We start from the raw sequence: 15,213 nt of genomic DNA on the forward strand, positions 1-15,213 counted from the left end.
GAGATCTTACTCTGGCTAATGCCAGAGGAGGTTTCTCCTTAAATGAGGAACATACCTCAACACTATATTATCTCCATAATAAAGATATATTTTTATTTGCTAGACATACTCAGTCCAATCCAAATGTCACGTGCGATACCGTAAACACGATATTTATTCGGCATCTCGAATTTTCATATTGAATGTAAGGGTGGTAAACTTGAAAATGAAACTTACGATATTTTAAGGCTCAGGATTTGATGAAGACGATGAAAAGTCCATCCCTCGCCAGCTTGATGTCGTTTCTTCGCTCTTAGAACTTTTGATGGTCCGTGGGGCGGATGGTGATTTCGCTACATCTTTCAAACGTTTCCTTTTATTTTTTTTTAAATTCGACTTGACTACTTCTTATCATTTCCTGGAAACCCTTCACATTTGTAAGCCTTCGAACACATGGCCTACACACCAAGTGTGGAAAATCTCCTCGAGGTAGCGACATGCCGTTTATCTCCTCAATAGTGAGAAGAGCTAGATTCCTCTTAGCATACAAATTGCTGCAATGATCTTTATCGCAAATAACGCTACACAGCTTACAGCTGCTTCATAATAAAGAAAAACCACAGTGAAGAAAATAACACAAACAGCGGTGATAAACATTGTATTCCAACGCATTTTTATAAAAATGCGTTGGAATACAATGTTTATCACCGCTGTTTGTGTTATTTTCCTAATGAAGCTACGATGGCCTAAGAACAAGAGTTTATACGATACTGTGAAGAAACTTTTTTGGCGTGCCCATTTGCTTTGGCGCAGCCATAATTTATTAGTTCAATGGCAGTGACGTTTACTTTACCTTACCTCCCTAACTCAGTCAATTTGTCATGATTACAGTCTCGCGACTTTGTCACCCTTCCCTGCAGACCGATTTTTCTTTCACACAGATTTTGGGTGGTCACGTGACCAGGTTCAACCAGGGTCTCTCTCTCGACGACAAGGGAGGAGAGAGAGAGAGAGCCTGGGTACGAGGTTGGCGCAATCTGGTTACTAAAAGAGTGGCTGATGGCGCGAGTCTTAAAAGCTAGCGCGAGCGACGCGCGGCTCTCCCACGCGGAAAGTAAACAAACATGGCTTCCCAACTTTGCAACTCTTTTTTCGTCAAAATTATGTGGAGGTATCATCTTTTCGAGAAGTCTACCTATCCGTAAGAAGGCTGAAAATCCTTTGGAGACCAACAGAGAACAACTTATCTGACTTAATCAACCATCGATCTATCCTCATCACTGGTTACGTTGAAATTTAATGCTCGTAGGGACAGAAACAGGAGTGGTGGCCGTGTTTGTTTTTATATCAAAACTTTCTATTAACTTTGTAATACGCCGTGACTTGAACCTGAATGATCTTGAGAATTTAATTTTAGAAATTCAAAAACCATGCTCTAAGTCATTTTTCGTAGTAACTTGGTATAGGCCACCCTGCTCTTCGGTTGAACTTTTCTCACACTATGAGACCCTTATCGGAAAATTAGACTCTCTCGGTCTTGAATACTATCTGATGGGTGACTTGAATTGCAATATGGCCTCCACCCATTTCTACTCTAATACACGTTTACTCTGAAATTTCTGATATATATGGGTTACAGCAACTTATAACAGAACCAACTCGTATTATCGGTAATTCATGTAATACATCGCTTTGCAAACTGTATTAACAGGGTAGTCTGTTCTGGAGTTTTGCATGTTGGCATTAGTGATCACAGCCTTATTTAGTTCATTTATGTTTATCGTAAACTATCTCCGGAATTTGCTTTCAAAGGGCATTCCACTAAAACTTACAGAATTTTTTGTAATTTTAACCGAGAAAACTTTCGCAGGGATATTTCTCGACAAGATTGGTCTTATAACAGTGATGACCAGAACGTTTTGTGGGCTGACTGGAAAGCTAAATTTTTGAGTATTGTGTCATGCTCCAATCAAAACAAAACGTGTTAGGTCACGCAAGGTATCTTGGATCACATCAGACCTGCGGAAGGGTATGCGCGATCGCGATGTGGCTAAACGGAAAGCTATTAAGTCTAACGATCCTCAAGACTGGGCTGTTTACATATAATTACATGTAATAAGATCAATGGAGAGGTTAAAGGCCCACCTTCAACCGACAGGCATTGCGTGCCTGGGAACAATTTTCATATATGAAAATTTCACTCGAATCCAAGATTCACCCAATTACATCGCTGCGATAAGAAATACGAATTTCCATAACAAAAACAAACGGTCGAAAAGCCTGTCGGTTGAAGATGGGCCTTTAAATTTACCAAGGCATCCTATTATGCTAATGTATTTTTCAGTCTAATGGCGACTCACGTAAAACCTGGCAAATGATTAACGAACTCACGTCCCGTCAGAAAAATAACGCGTCTGTGAAAGAATTAAGACTAGACGGGAACTCAGTAACCAATTCTCACGAATTTTCCAATGCATTTAATAATCACTTTTCAACAATTGGAACCAAACTTGCTAATGAGGTACCCCTTGTTACTGACGGTTCAAGTTATGCCGATTGCATTGTTAGCAGCAACAACAAGTTCGTTTTCAGTCCAATTAGTAGTAGCAATGTTTTTTTCTCTTCTAAATAAATTATCTATTCGGGAATGTGCGGATCTTATCTCGATCCTTTTATGTAATATCTTCAACAAGTCTTTAAGTTCGGGTTCTTTTCCTGATGACTGGAAATGCGCTAGAGTGACTCTATGGTTTAAACAAGGTAAGCGAACTAATGTGAATAATTATCGGCCAATCTCTGGTATCTCAGAAATAGCTAAGGTGTTCGAGAGAATAGTGTATAATAAATTATATGTTTTTTTGGCTAATGGAGAGATTATCACAAACCAACAATCAGGTTTTCGCTCCTTGCATTCGACTGTCACTGCTCTCTTAGAAGCAACTGACAGCTGGCTTTCAATATAGATCGCGGTAATGTAAATGCAGTGGTTTTCCTGGACTTGAAAAAGACATTTGATACTGTTGATCACGATGTTCTTTTTAGCTAAACTTAGTCTGTACGGAATACAAGATTCTGCTTACGATTGGTTTAAGTCGTATCTAAATAACCGTGCCCAGAAATGTGTCGTCAATAGTTTGCTTTCCAAAGTCTGTTCTCTGGGCTGTGGGGTCCCTCAGGGAACTATCCTACGCCTTCTCCTATTCTTGATCTACATCAATGATTTGCCAAATTGTTTATCGTTCTGACAACCTAGGATGAATGCAGACGACACCCACATATCATATTCTAGCGCAGACTTACACTCAGTGCAGTCTAGTCTGAATCGTGATTCAAGATGATTCCCTTGTTTTGCACCGCACATCTTATACTGCGCATAACATTGCGACTTCAGAGATGGCGGCGTTTCGCGTCGGCCATCAGAAGAGAGGCAACAAAGGCCGCTTTTGCTGTTCAAGAGCTTTTAAATGCAATCGTGATAACTCTTCGCGGGAAGGTGTTGTTTTGGAACTCGCCCCAGTCCTTTCGCGGAAAATAATCATTTTGAAGCCGAAACTGCCCCTTTGCCATCCATTTATCATCGTGTTGCGAAGAAACGAGCACGGTGACCCCCCATTTTAAATGGTTTTATTGAATCGTAATAGGTACACAAAAGACATATTTTAAGGAGAAAAAAAGGTAGATATTAGAAGTTGTAGTATTTACATATAAATGACGTGAAACTGCATTTGGAGCATGACACTGAGTGCAAGGTGATGACTGTAGCGGTCCACTTTGCTTACATTTCTTTGCAAGATTGAGCAATTTGAAATCACTTTCTCAGAGATTATAGCCCGGAAAAATAAGCAGGTTAAAGTTTTCAGTAATATTCAGTAGCTTTTGCTACAGAACAACAATTTTTCCTTTTGGTCTAGTTTCGAACGCTTCTCGCGAAATTCGATAAGAAAACACTTAGAATAAAGGGCATACAGCGCGAAAACAAGCACGGTAACCCCATCTTTTTATTGTATTTTTTAAATGTCCTGTGTATGAATATCAATTTTGCCAAGTTTGAAAAAAGTCTGGAAAGTAGATCATTTTCATGGGAATTACCTTAAGTAACATCCACAAATGGCTTCTCTGCAACAAACTTACCCTAAATACGACTAAAACCGAGTTTATGTTAATTGGTTCTAGACAAAAACTGAGTATATTATCTGAATCCCTTGAGCTTTCGATAGATAATGTTCCTATAAAGCAAGTTTCTACTACTAAATCACTTGGGATACTTATTGATGATAACATGGCATGGCATAGTCATATCGACACACTATCCAAAAAGATTCCTCCGGCATTGGGGCAATAAAGCAAATTAACCCTTTTTTTTTGCCAGAAATACTGCATTACATCTACAATGCCTTGGTACAATCCCATTTTGATTATTGTAGTATTGTCTGGGGGAATTGCGGCAAAACGCTTTCAGAAAATTACAAAAACTGCAGAATTGTGCTGCTCGCATTTTGACCTCCTCCTCCTATGATGCTGACGTTAGGTACTTGTTACAACAACTTGGTTGGAAAGACCTGATTGCCAAGAAAGAGAGGATTTAGGGTCGTAATTTCATGATACGCTATCACGAATATATGCAAATTAGAGTCACACGTTATTCTTTAACCGTCATGTATGCCAATATATACTATCCACCGTAGGCACACTGTCTACAGTAGGAACAGCTATCTACACTGTGTACAGTATGAACAGTTATCTACACTGTCTACAATGGGAACAGCTATGTACACCGTCTACAATAGGAACAGCTATCTACACTGTCTTTAGGCTTGTCTCCACGTAGCTCGGTCAATTACCCAGAATTCACTACAGTCGACAGTGCTACGAGAAAGTGCTTCCGGCTTGTTGATTATTTGTGTGCTTCACTTCTCATTTTGAAAGTTTTATGGCTTCATACGAACAGAAGACTAATTGCAAAGCTATGTAGAACTCTATCTAGCATCTTGGACTTAAGGAGATTTGATCTGCTGAGAGAGCGGTAAGAAATAGTGAAATGATGGACGAGGAAATGTCCATGATATGTGGGAAATGCAGCAATTATTACCCTCTGCTGGTCAAGAATTCGTCCATTAATACTTATGTTTTAAAATGTCATTTACACGTGATAATACCGTTGTATGTGAAGTACTCGTTACCTTAGATTCTTAATTGAATGAGTACATTCATGCATACTGACAGAAACATCATTTAAATTCGGATTTTCGGATTTTAGCCTAAGTAATATAATATGCTAAAGCATGTCAAAGCTAACTGGATCAGAGTTAAAATACCAGCATGAGCGGATTAAGATGGACGACTAAACTTCAGCTCCTTCGTTGTTTTCGTCCTGCTCTTCATCCTTTCGTATTTTATTTAGCTTTATTATTTCTTACCATTGTTTACTTACTGTGGGGTTTTGGCTGCCGACATTATGCTTGATACAGTTGCTTCACTTTGAAGGGAAAATAACGAGCCAAATCGCTGCCCGACACGGTGCAAAGACTTCAAGAAAAATGTAATTAAGTTCCACTGTTATTGTCACATGCAGCCACCCGTCAGTGATAGCTGACTCACTGTTGGGGAAATACCAAAAAACCTTAAATTCGTAAAGAAAAGATATTATGCTTTAACTCTCTTTCTTGGTTGACTGAACTGCCTGTTAATATAAGATTGATGTTATCGGCAAATACATACGTAATCGGTACATGCTTCTATTTGAGAAAACAAGTTAATCAGATTTGGGCAGCTGTGCGCGTAAGCTGATGCATGTGGACCAGCTCTCAAACGGTGACGAAATTGTTTACAATACGAGAAATAAAAAGTACAGTATGTTCAAAAAAGAGATACATGTAAATTAATAAAATACTAAAATATTTAGATTCCTAAAAATATCATTGTTTCTTCACTATCGTTGGAGCTTTAAGGTAATTCCCTTGAAACTGTTCTACTATCAAACTTTTTTGGAAACTTGGCATAATTAACATCCATGATATGAACATCAAAAAAATGCAATAAAAAAATGGGGTCACCGTTTTTGTTTACGTGTCAGCAGGCTCTTAAAATGGGGTATTTTTACCGGTTCCGTGTTAAAAATTCGAATCACCTTCTTACAGAATTAGTCTTGGTTTCTTGAAAGACACAAAATTTTATTTTGGAAATAAAGCTTCTTTTATTCACATAAGCAGCATTGCTTCATTTACGCCATTTTTTATTGCCTGGTTGTAGGAATAGTGCACTTTTTGGGACAGTTCGGTGGTTAGCTTGAAGTCCTCGCCTTGGCCAAAATACACTCAGTACGGAACTGTTTTCCAAAAAAATTCATGTTCTTCTATCAACCTTTTTTTCTTCTTCAATTATGTCCTTTATTAGACTGTTAGGCCTGGTTCAAACGTCGAACTTTTCGTGAGCCGAACCCAATTAAGTACATGACGAGATCGACGTTTGAATCAATTAAGTTCGACAGATGTTATTTGGGTCGACCCGAGAATTAAGTTCGACATGGCCAGTCGGTCAGTTCGACTACGGAGCGACTCCGATTCAAACGTCGAATTTTTCATGTACCGAACCTAATGCATAAATTATTATAATACATTTTTTGATCCCACAACCCCCTTCTGTGGCATGAAGCATGCGCATCAGAAGGGAAAAAAGATGGCGGTTTGGCGGAAAAAGTTTACGGTCGTGCCGGACGAAGACATGTGTTATTCGTGTTTTGCCACGACAAAATATTCCTGCATAAAATGTGGTCACTCTGTTTGTAACCGTTGCTCAGTGTTTAAAGACGACGAGGGAACCCCTGGCTGGGTAGCCGGAAAGTTTGTGGGATATTGCATCTCTTGTGAGAAGGAAGAAGGAGCCACTACAAACAACGGACAAGAAGAGAAAGCAAACAGTGGACAAGGAATGAAAACAAAAAGCAGACTAGGAGAGAAAACAAGCAGTGGACGAGGAGAGAAAATGGACAACAATGGAGAAGACAAACGTGAGGAGGCCACGAGCTGGTGAGTAGTGTTTTTGACCGTTTATTGATTTGATTAAATTGATGTTTTTACGATGCAATTTAACTTATTACTTTGAAAAAGTGAAGGGCTAAAATAAAAAGCAAAATGAAGGATGTTCCAAAAGAGGGGAAAGGGGGTTGGGGTGGACTGGTAACGGATATTAACATAGCCCTTATGTTACCCTGTGATTCTGTCGATACAAAGCCTGTCATATACCTGGAACTGGGGAATAACTCCCTTATATGGGCTATATAGGCATGTGCGGCCCCAAAGGGTATGGTTTTCAGCAGTTTTGAGCATAAATAGGGTATCGATTTTTGAACTGGGTATTTTCTTTTAGAAGAAGATGCTTTTACATCTCTATCGATAAGACCATTAACAAAAGCCCTTCAACTGTCCCAGTTGCAATGGTCATAAATTGGGGATCCAGTTTTTTTTGTCAGATCATAAATAGAGTATGAAAAATCGCAGACTTTTGTCATAAATAGGGTAAGGGTTTTGGGAAGCGTGCTACTCACCCCCACCCAATTTTTCTTGGAGTACCCCCCTCACCCTGGGACCTGGCATAAATAATTATTGATCAATGACAAACACTATTTCTTGTTAATAGTGTTGTCTTTGGGAACCTATGTATAAGATTGTTTATCACTGAAATCATGACTAATCATTGTTGATTATGTATTGATTATTGCTGATTGGGTGGTCTTTAGTGATTTCTTGATACCTCTTTGTTTTTATTTTGTTGAAATCTTGCATCTAAACATTGGCACCCACTAAAAAAACTGTTTATGGATATGAACATAAGTATAAATTAGAAGAAATGATGTGCCATAGGTTTGCTATGTCATTGAGAGAAAGACCTATCTTTTTGATAAGGCCAATAATGACAGTTACTATTGTTAACAGTTTAATAATAATTTTTTGCTTCTTGATCACATAGTGCAGCTCATCAGGAGCCAGAAGACAAGTCCTATGAGAGTGATGGCGAAGAAGATGACAATGGGGATGAGGATGGAGATGGGGAGGACTCTGTTTCTGAGAAAACTGACAAATAGGCAAAGAAAGCAGGCAGAAAAGCAAAATGGTCTCAGTCCCTGTTAGATGATACTATAGATATCATAATAAGTAGTGATTATTTAAAGAAAAAACTTATATTCACCAATGTTAAAACTCAGAAAAATGGACAGATTTATGCCCAGGTACTTGCTGAACTTTAGAAGAGATGCAAGTCTAGGAATGAAAGTGTTTCCTTTACTGTAACCCAACTTAGATCAAAATTTAAAAAGCTTGTTGCAGAATGTAAGCGTGTAGCTTTGACCACCAAAACTTCCACTGGGTTGAAACGATTCCAAGATGACAAGGGTTACAGTAACTGGTTCAATCAGTTGTTTGAAGTTGTCAAAACACGTGACTCTTGCAGACCAGAACTGGCTGTAGAGCCATCAGCATTAAGAGAGGAGGTAACTCAGTCAACAGAAGATGAGGGCAATAGTGAAGCTTCTCAACACTGTGTTGGTAAGCAGTTTGTGCCTGTGAAATCAGTTCCAACCAAGAAACTGAAAAAAGAAGACCCATTGGTTGAAGCTATCCACTTAATGAGGAGTGCAATTGAAAATGACCCCACAAAACAGCTCATCCAATTCTTAAAATCAGATATTGAGAAGTCAAGAGAGCATGAGGTCAAACTTTTCCAATTGCTTCTAACACATTCCAACCCTAACCCACAGACACAGTATGGATTAGCTAGTCATCATCAAGGGGGTTATATTTCCCCAAGTGGCATTAACCAAGGTCTCTCTATGCCTGCCTCAAATTTTGTTCCTCAGTCTGATTACACCTTGTGGGAGGGAAACTACAGGTCATTTCAACTAATATCAGTACCCCCCATGGCACCTTCCCCTCTTTGTCCACAAGTAACCCAAGAGGATCTCCCATAAGTTTGAGAGAAGGGAATGCAAGCCCCTTTTATCATTCTATGTAATATCTCACTCAAGGTGATTGTAGTCTATAACATCAACTTAAGTAAGGCTAAAACTTAGAAACAAAGCTGAATTCTGATTGATCTGCATGGGAAATCAGGACTTTTAAGAGAACCTAAGAGGATTTCTGAAAGGAATGCCAAAAATTATGTACGGAATTCTGACTTCCAGCAGCGGAATTTCTATGCTCATAAAGTTTCTTTTGATTCAAACACTTAACCAAAACTTCAAAATGAACCATGTAAGTGTTTATTATTGTTAAAATGAAAAGTGACCAAACAAGTTGTGTAGTTGAAATTAGTATTACTAAGAAATAGATTGGCCTTGTAGTCCAAGGGCCAAGAAAGGAAAGGTTATGTCAGTTTTTACAGTTTTACGTTTCCCTGCAGCTGGTAATCACTGCAAGTTTGGTAGTATTGTTGTGTTATAACCTTCAGTTGCATAATAAAATCATTTGACTAAGTCTGGTGATTTGTATTATGGTGATTATTTTTCTCAGATGCAATATCAGGAAAAAAAACCCTCATATATTTTTTTATTCATGAAAGAGTCTCGTAAACTAACAGGAACCACACAAAACTACAGAAATTTAAACTTCCTACCGAGGCTAGTGCCTTGGTTCACCTTTTTCTATTCATGGCCCTGATTACAAATTCTCTTTGCGCACTTTTAAAACTGAGAAGGTAAAAATGAAGGTTGTGATACAGGAGGGGTTGTCAAGAACTATTTCTTACAACCAATTGTTTAGACAGCTAGGAGTGAAATTTGATTGCCACCCAGTTGTTCATCCATACCATTTCACACGATAACAAGTCTTCCTACCTATCAAAATTAATAGCTTACGGTACATATACATGTAATGAAACAAATTTTCTGACAATCCTTGTGCCTCATCTTACATCCTCTGTGATTCCTACATGTCATAACTCAACACACTTCTTTCATGAAGTGTAATCACTGTTTCATCTACTTTGGTAGAAGTACTGTATGATAGATGAATAAACTTAAAACCCAGTTTAGGTCTGTTTACTTGATGGTACCAGTTTCTTTCTCTAACCAAAATTTCTCAGCAAGAGCATCTCGAACAAGTAAACCTTGATAGCAAGTGTCTCTGATCTTCTCACATTCCCTCATTTGAAGCAGTTCCCTTACCTTCGCCCTACTGCATCTCTGATTGGTGACCGGGTCAATTGTTAAGTCCAATTTTCTTGGCAATGTATCTCCAAGATCAATACAAATGTTGTGAAGTACTAAACAAGCAAGGGCTGCTATTTTCAGTTCACTTGTGCTACTTTCACATTTCCTCAGCAGTATGCGCCATCTACCTTTGAGTTGCCCAAAGGCCCCTTCAGTGACCATCCTTGCCCGACTCAGTCTGTAATTAAAGTTGTACTGTTTTGGTGTTGGGACTGCATTTGTGTATGGCTTCATAAGCCAAGAAGGTAAAGGAAAAACAGAATCTCCAATTACAACTGGAGGTACTTGTACTCCATTGACGTCCTTACTTAGCTGAGGAATAAAGGTGCCTTCTTTTATATCAGAGTACAGCTTTGTTGATTGAAATATTACAGCATCATGAGAATTGCCTGGAAAACCACAGGTTCCCCAAACAAATCTGTAGTTGGAGTCCACCATTGCCATTAACACTATTGAATAGAAGTTTTTGAAGTTGTGGTATTCCTTACAAGAAAAATTCCCAGGCGGGCATTTGATAGGTAAATGGCATCCATCAACTGCAGCCCAACAACAACAAAATTGCCACTGTTCCTCCATATCAACTATCTTCTCCTTAAATTGTTCCTCACTCTTTGGCAGTTGCTGGCCAACACATTCGTCCCACAAGTTGTCCACAATTGCTCGTGTGACTTCATTCACGATCGTACACACGGTTGACACCCCCAGTCCTGTCATTTCCGCTATCGTATAATAGTAATCTCCCCTTGACAAACGATACAGAGCAATGGCCAACCTGAATTCTGGGGATATCGGCTCTTCGGTCACAGTATCTCTATCTTAGAACATGTCTAATTCGTTGCAGTATAAAGTGGAATGTTGCACGTGAGATCCTGAACGTTTTCTTGAATCGTTCATCGGAATACGTGCTCCAAACTAGGTTAAACCATCCCATATTTCTCGGGAGCCTCCTACACGAACGATTGTAGACTGGTGTTGCACTTTTTCGTGACACACTTAACAGCAGACCGATAACACATATATTCATCATAAATTGCCTTCTTGTGATGACAGCATGTAAGAAACTTCGTAACAATTTTCTCCGTTTCCTCCCCTCCCGGGTGGCACGAAAAATAAAAGCTCTTCTTCGCAAATCACCTCGCAAATCACAACCTTCTGGAACCTCCGCCATGTTTGTTTGGGTATTTAACCGCTGACTGACCGCTGGCTATTGTAGAGCTCGTAAATTAAGTACGACGAATTAAGTTCGACATCTGAATCAACCGTCGAACCTAATCATTTGGGTCGACCCCAACGGGTATTAAGTTCGGCTCATGAAAAGTTCGACGTTTGAACCGGGCCTTATTAGCAAATACCTGAAAAAGAAATTGGGGGTCACCATGCTCGTTTGACAGAAAAGGAGCATTTATTTCGCTATCGGGCTTAGTTTTAGGGAAATCTCTTACATTTTGTACGTGCACGTGCTCGTGTGCGCGCGCTAATGACGCGAAAATCGTGCGCAGTAGGGATGCGCAATGGAATACTAATTAATTTTAAATTAACTTCTATCTTCATAAAGTGCGATCCAAATAACTGAAAAATTTATTGACATCTTTAGAAATTTGTTTAAAATTGTCCTTGTCAACAATTGATTTTAAATTAACTCCTTTCCAGCTTCATTCTTTACCCATGGGATTTCAACATTGTTTCCCCTCCAAGACAATCATGTTACCGTCTATTCTGAAGAGGGACTTTATGAGTGTGCACTAAGCTGCGGGATTGCAGAAAAACCACCTTACTTCTCATTTGCATCTCATTAAAAAACAAAAGAGCAATTTGTATATGCCTCGTTCCTTTAAAAACTGAATTAGTTTTGTGCAATCCCGCACTTTACTCGGAGTATGGAACTTTATTTTGAATATGATGCATCAAAAGGAGAAGGCACCTCTTGCAGAATGATATAATGATATATGAGATTGGTGGTGATTACAGGTTGTTCCTACTCCAGACGTTTTCTCTGTTTCATAACAAAGTTAGAAGCTTTAAGTTATAATCGGGTAAACTTTCAAGATCCTTTACATGGATGAGCTTGTTCATCGTTTTGGTGTTTTTTATAGGCGTTTCTGAAACCAAAATCACGACAACTAGCCTACGGTTACAGATTTAAGTCCGTTGGAACATCTCTAGCGGGTGGAGGTGTCGGCATGTACATCCAAGATGGCTTGATTATATAGTCCTTTTCTTTTTACAAAGTACGGGTTTGGAGTTGCTACACAACACGCGATTCTTGGTATAAGCAATAGTACGTATGCAAAGTAATATTGACTAGAAAATGCTTTTATGTGGTGTTTTTGTTGAGTTATCAAAAGCTTTTGATACAGTGGATCATTCAATTTTGCTATGTAAGCTGTATTATTTGGGAGTTGAGGCATTATTAATGACTGGTTCTCGTCATATCCACCTCGGCGTATACAAACTACTCAGATTGATTGTCATGTTTCTGCTAATCGGAGTTCTACAAGGATCGGTGTTAGGTCCTCCTCTCTTTTTGAGTTATATAAAGGACACATGCAATTCTTCTTCAAAGCTTTAAGTTTTTTTGTGTTAAGTCGCTTGTGACCATAGTTAACAGAGAAAGAGAGAATCTGATTCAGAAACGCGTGTGAGTGGCTGTTCGCAAACCAACTGACCATTAACATAAGAAAATCATTATAGAAAATACTTTTATGAAAATTATTGAAAATTTATTGGAGTGCATTGGCACTCCAGGTGATAAGAACTGTATCTGTTCGAACATATCTGAAAAACCGGTGTATCTTTCGATAACACTAAATTGCTTGAATTTTGTCCTTAACACTGAACCATTTCATCGTCGATGGCACATTCTACAAACAAAATTTCGGCTGCGCGATGGGTTCACCCGTTAGAGCCATCTTAGCAAATTCGGTCATGGCTGCAATAGGATGAAAACCCCGGAGCGTTAACTGCCCCCTACCCTCGCAATAGTGGTGCAGACATGTTGACGACTGTCATGTTTGCCTCGCCCGTGAACATCATACTGAGTTTCACTCTCATCTTAATTCTATCAAACAACGTGTCAAGTTCACATCAGAAGGAGAAAAAGACGGATTCTATCGCAATTCTCACTACGACGACAACCAGAAATCCTGTTGGAACAAGGAAAACTAGTGTTCATAGCGTGTTAATAGGAAAACTATGTACACTGACAAATACCTACACCAGTTTCAACTCTCACCTTGCACCCTTTACAACATACTGTAAACGCTCAATAGCCAAAACCCTTCTCAACAGAGCACACAATATCCCTTCTAACCAAGTCTTTACTTCCACGAAAGGGCACACCATCTTTTTAACCTTGCAATTCTTGGAACTCGTTCGCGTTACCTCGCCGAATACGAAGTAAGTTCTACTTCAGTTTGACATGGTGTTGCGTTACCTGTCACGACTACCTTTTGATGTGAGTCGCATGCAAATTTTGATAAGTCGTGGTTCGGTTGCCCGCTTTTAAAACGAGCAGTACTAACGCTGGTGACACTGCTCAAAAAGGTTAATATGAACGAAGACACTTGAGCGTTTGTAACATGATAGCTTTTGCAATACGTAAATTTTCTGTTATCGGCTCGTGGCTTTTATTTTTCAAATGCAAAGGGTCTTTAAGTACACGGTAATGCAACACAAAGGAAATTTATGGTACTGACTATCAAAGGCAAATCAGACGTGCAGGTATACGCGTTTATACGCGCATGAATACGCGTTCATATGTATAAACTGCGCGTGCGCAGTCAACGATGGGGCAACATCGACAGTTTTCAAAATCCAAACGATATGTGGGCGGAGTGGAAAAGAATGTTTCTTTTTTGTGCAGATGAACACGCCCCGTTGAAAACAAAACGGTTTCGTGCGCCGTCTAAATCTCCCTGGATAAACTCAAATTTAAAACAGCAAATGCGCAAACGAGACTTTCTTACAATGAAGGCAATCCGTTCCAATGAACCTTTTTATTGGGCCAGTTTCAAAAATATCGCAACTCTTATGTCAGTGGTCAGATAAAGAGCGCAACCATAGCTTGTTATCATAATGCCTTCTGTGTAAATGAAGGTGTCATCGCAATTCTTGGCGTGTCATAAACGAAGTCACATCGCGGAAAACAGTTAATTCTCTTATCAAGAATCAATGGGGCCTCAGTCACTGACGCACGCAATTTGGTTGACAGACCTCTTGACACTTACAATTCTCACTTTTCCACTGTAGGTGCTGATTTAGCTAATGAAATTCCTTCACGTAATAATTTATCGCACCTTGACTGCGTAACTAAATCAAGAAATACGTTTGAGCTGAAAACAACGAATTATTCAGAAGTGTTTTCTTTCTTAACTAAGTTGAGTAAATCAAAGGCCACAGGGCTCGATAAAATTCCGGCTAGACTTACAAAGGAATGTTCAGATCAAATTGCATCCTCACTTTGTAGCATTTTTAACAGGTCTGTTGTTTCTGGCATCATCCCTGAGGAGTGGAAATGCTCAAAGGTGATTCACTTTTCAAACAAGGAGAGCGCTCAGATTTGAATAATATTATCGCCGAATTTCCGTCACGCCTATTGTGGCTAAAGTCTTTGAGAGAATCATTTACAATCAATTGTAGGGTTACTTAACTCAGAATGATTGATATCCAGTCATCAATCTGGATTTCGATCTCTTCATTCCAGGGTCACTGCGTTACTCCATGCTATTGACAACTGGGCATTCATTGTGGACAGGGGAAATGTGAATGCCGTGGTATTTCTCGATCTAAAAAAGGCTTTTGATGCCGTTGACCACTCCATTCTTTTGTCCAAATTGATGGCCTATGGTGTCTCTGGCTCTTCCTATAAGTGGTTTGAATCCTATCTTCTCTCCCGTACTAAAAAAATGTTTTGTGAATGGTTCTCTCTCGGGTAACAAATCCCCCTCCTTCGGTTTACCTCAAGGAACTATTCTAGGCCCACTTTTATTTATAATGTACACAAATGATCTGCCAAACTGCCTGGAACTTTCAGT

General features: G+C 39.2%; 1 protein-coding gene and 1 pseudogene across 1 annotated transcript in view; one reads left to right on the forward strand and one right to left on the reverse strand.

Annotated features, from left to right (window-relative positions):
* Window positions 1–4,687: 4,687 nt before the first annotated feature.
* LOC138030943 (uncharacterized) overlaps window positions 4,688–15,213 on the forward strand; it is a 38,480-nt gene continuing 27,954 nt past the window's right edge. The window contains exon 1 of the mRNA XM_068878799.1: window positions 4,688–5,002. The gene's annotated coding sequence lies outside the window, so the exon portion shown is untranslated. The remainder of the gene's footprint in view (window positions 5,003–15,213) is intronic.
* On the reverse strand, window positions 9,217–11,358 carry LOC138029016 (uncharacterized; annotated as a pseudogene).

The sequence above is a fragment of the Montipora capricornis genome, chromosome 13, assembly GCF_036669925.1.
Source record: "Montipora capricornis isolate CH-2021 chromosome 13, ASM3666992v2, whole genome shotgun sequence".
Classification (NCBI taxonomy): domain Eukaryota; kingdom Metazoa; phylum Cnidaria; class Anthozoa; order Scleractinia; family Acroporidae; genus Montipora; species Montipora capricornis.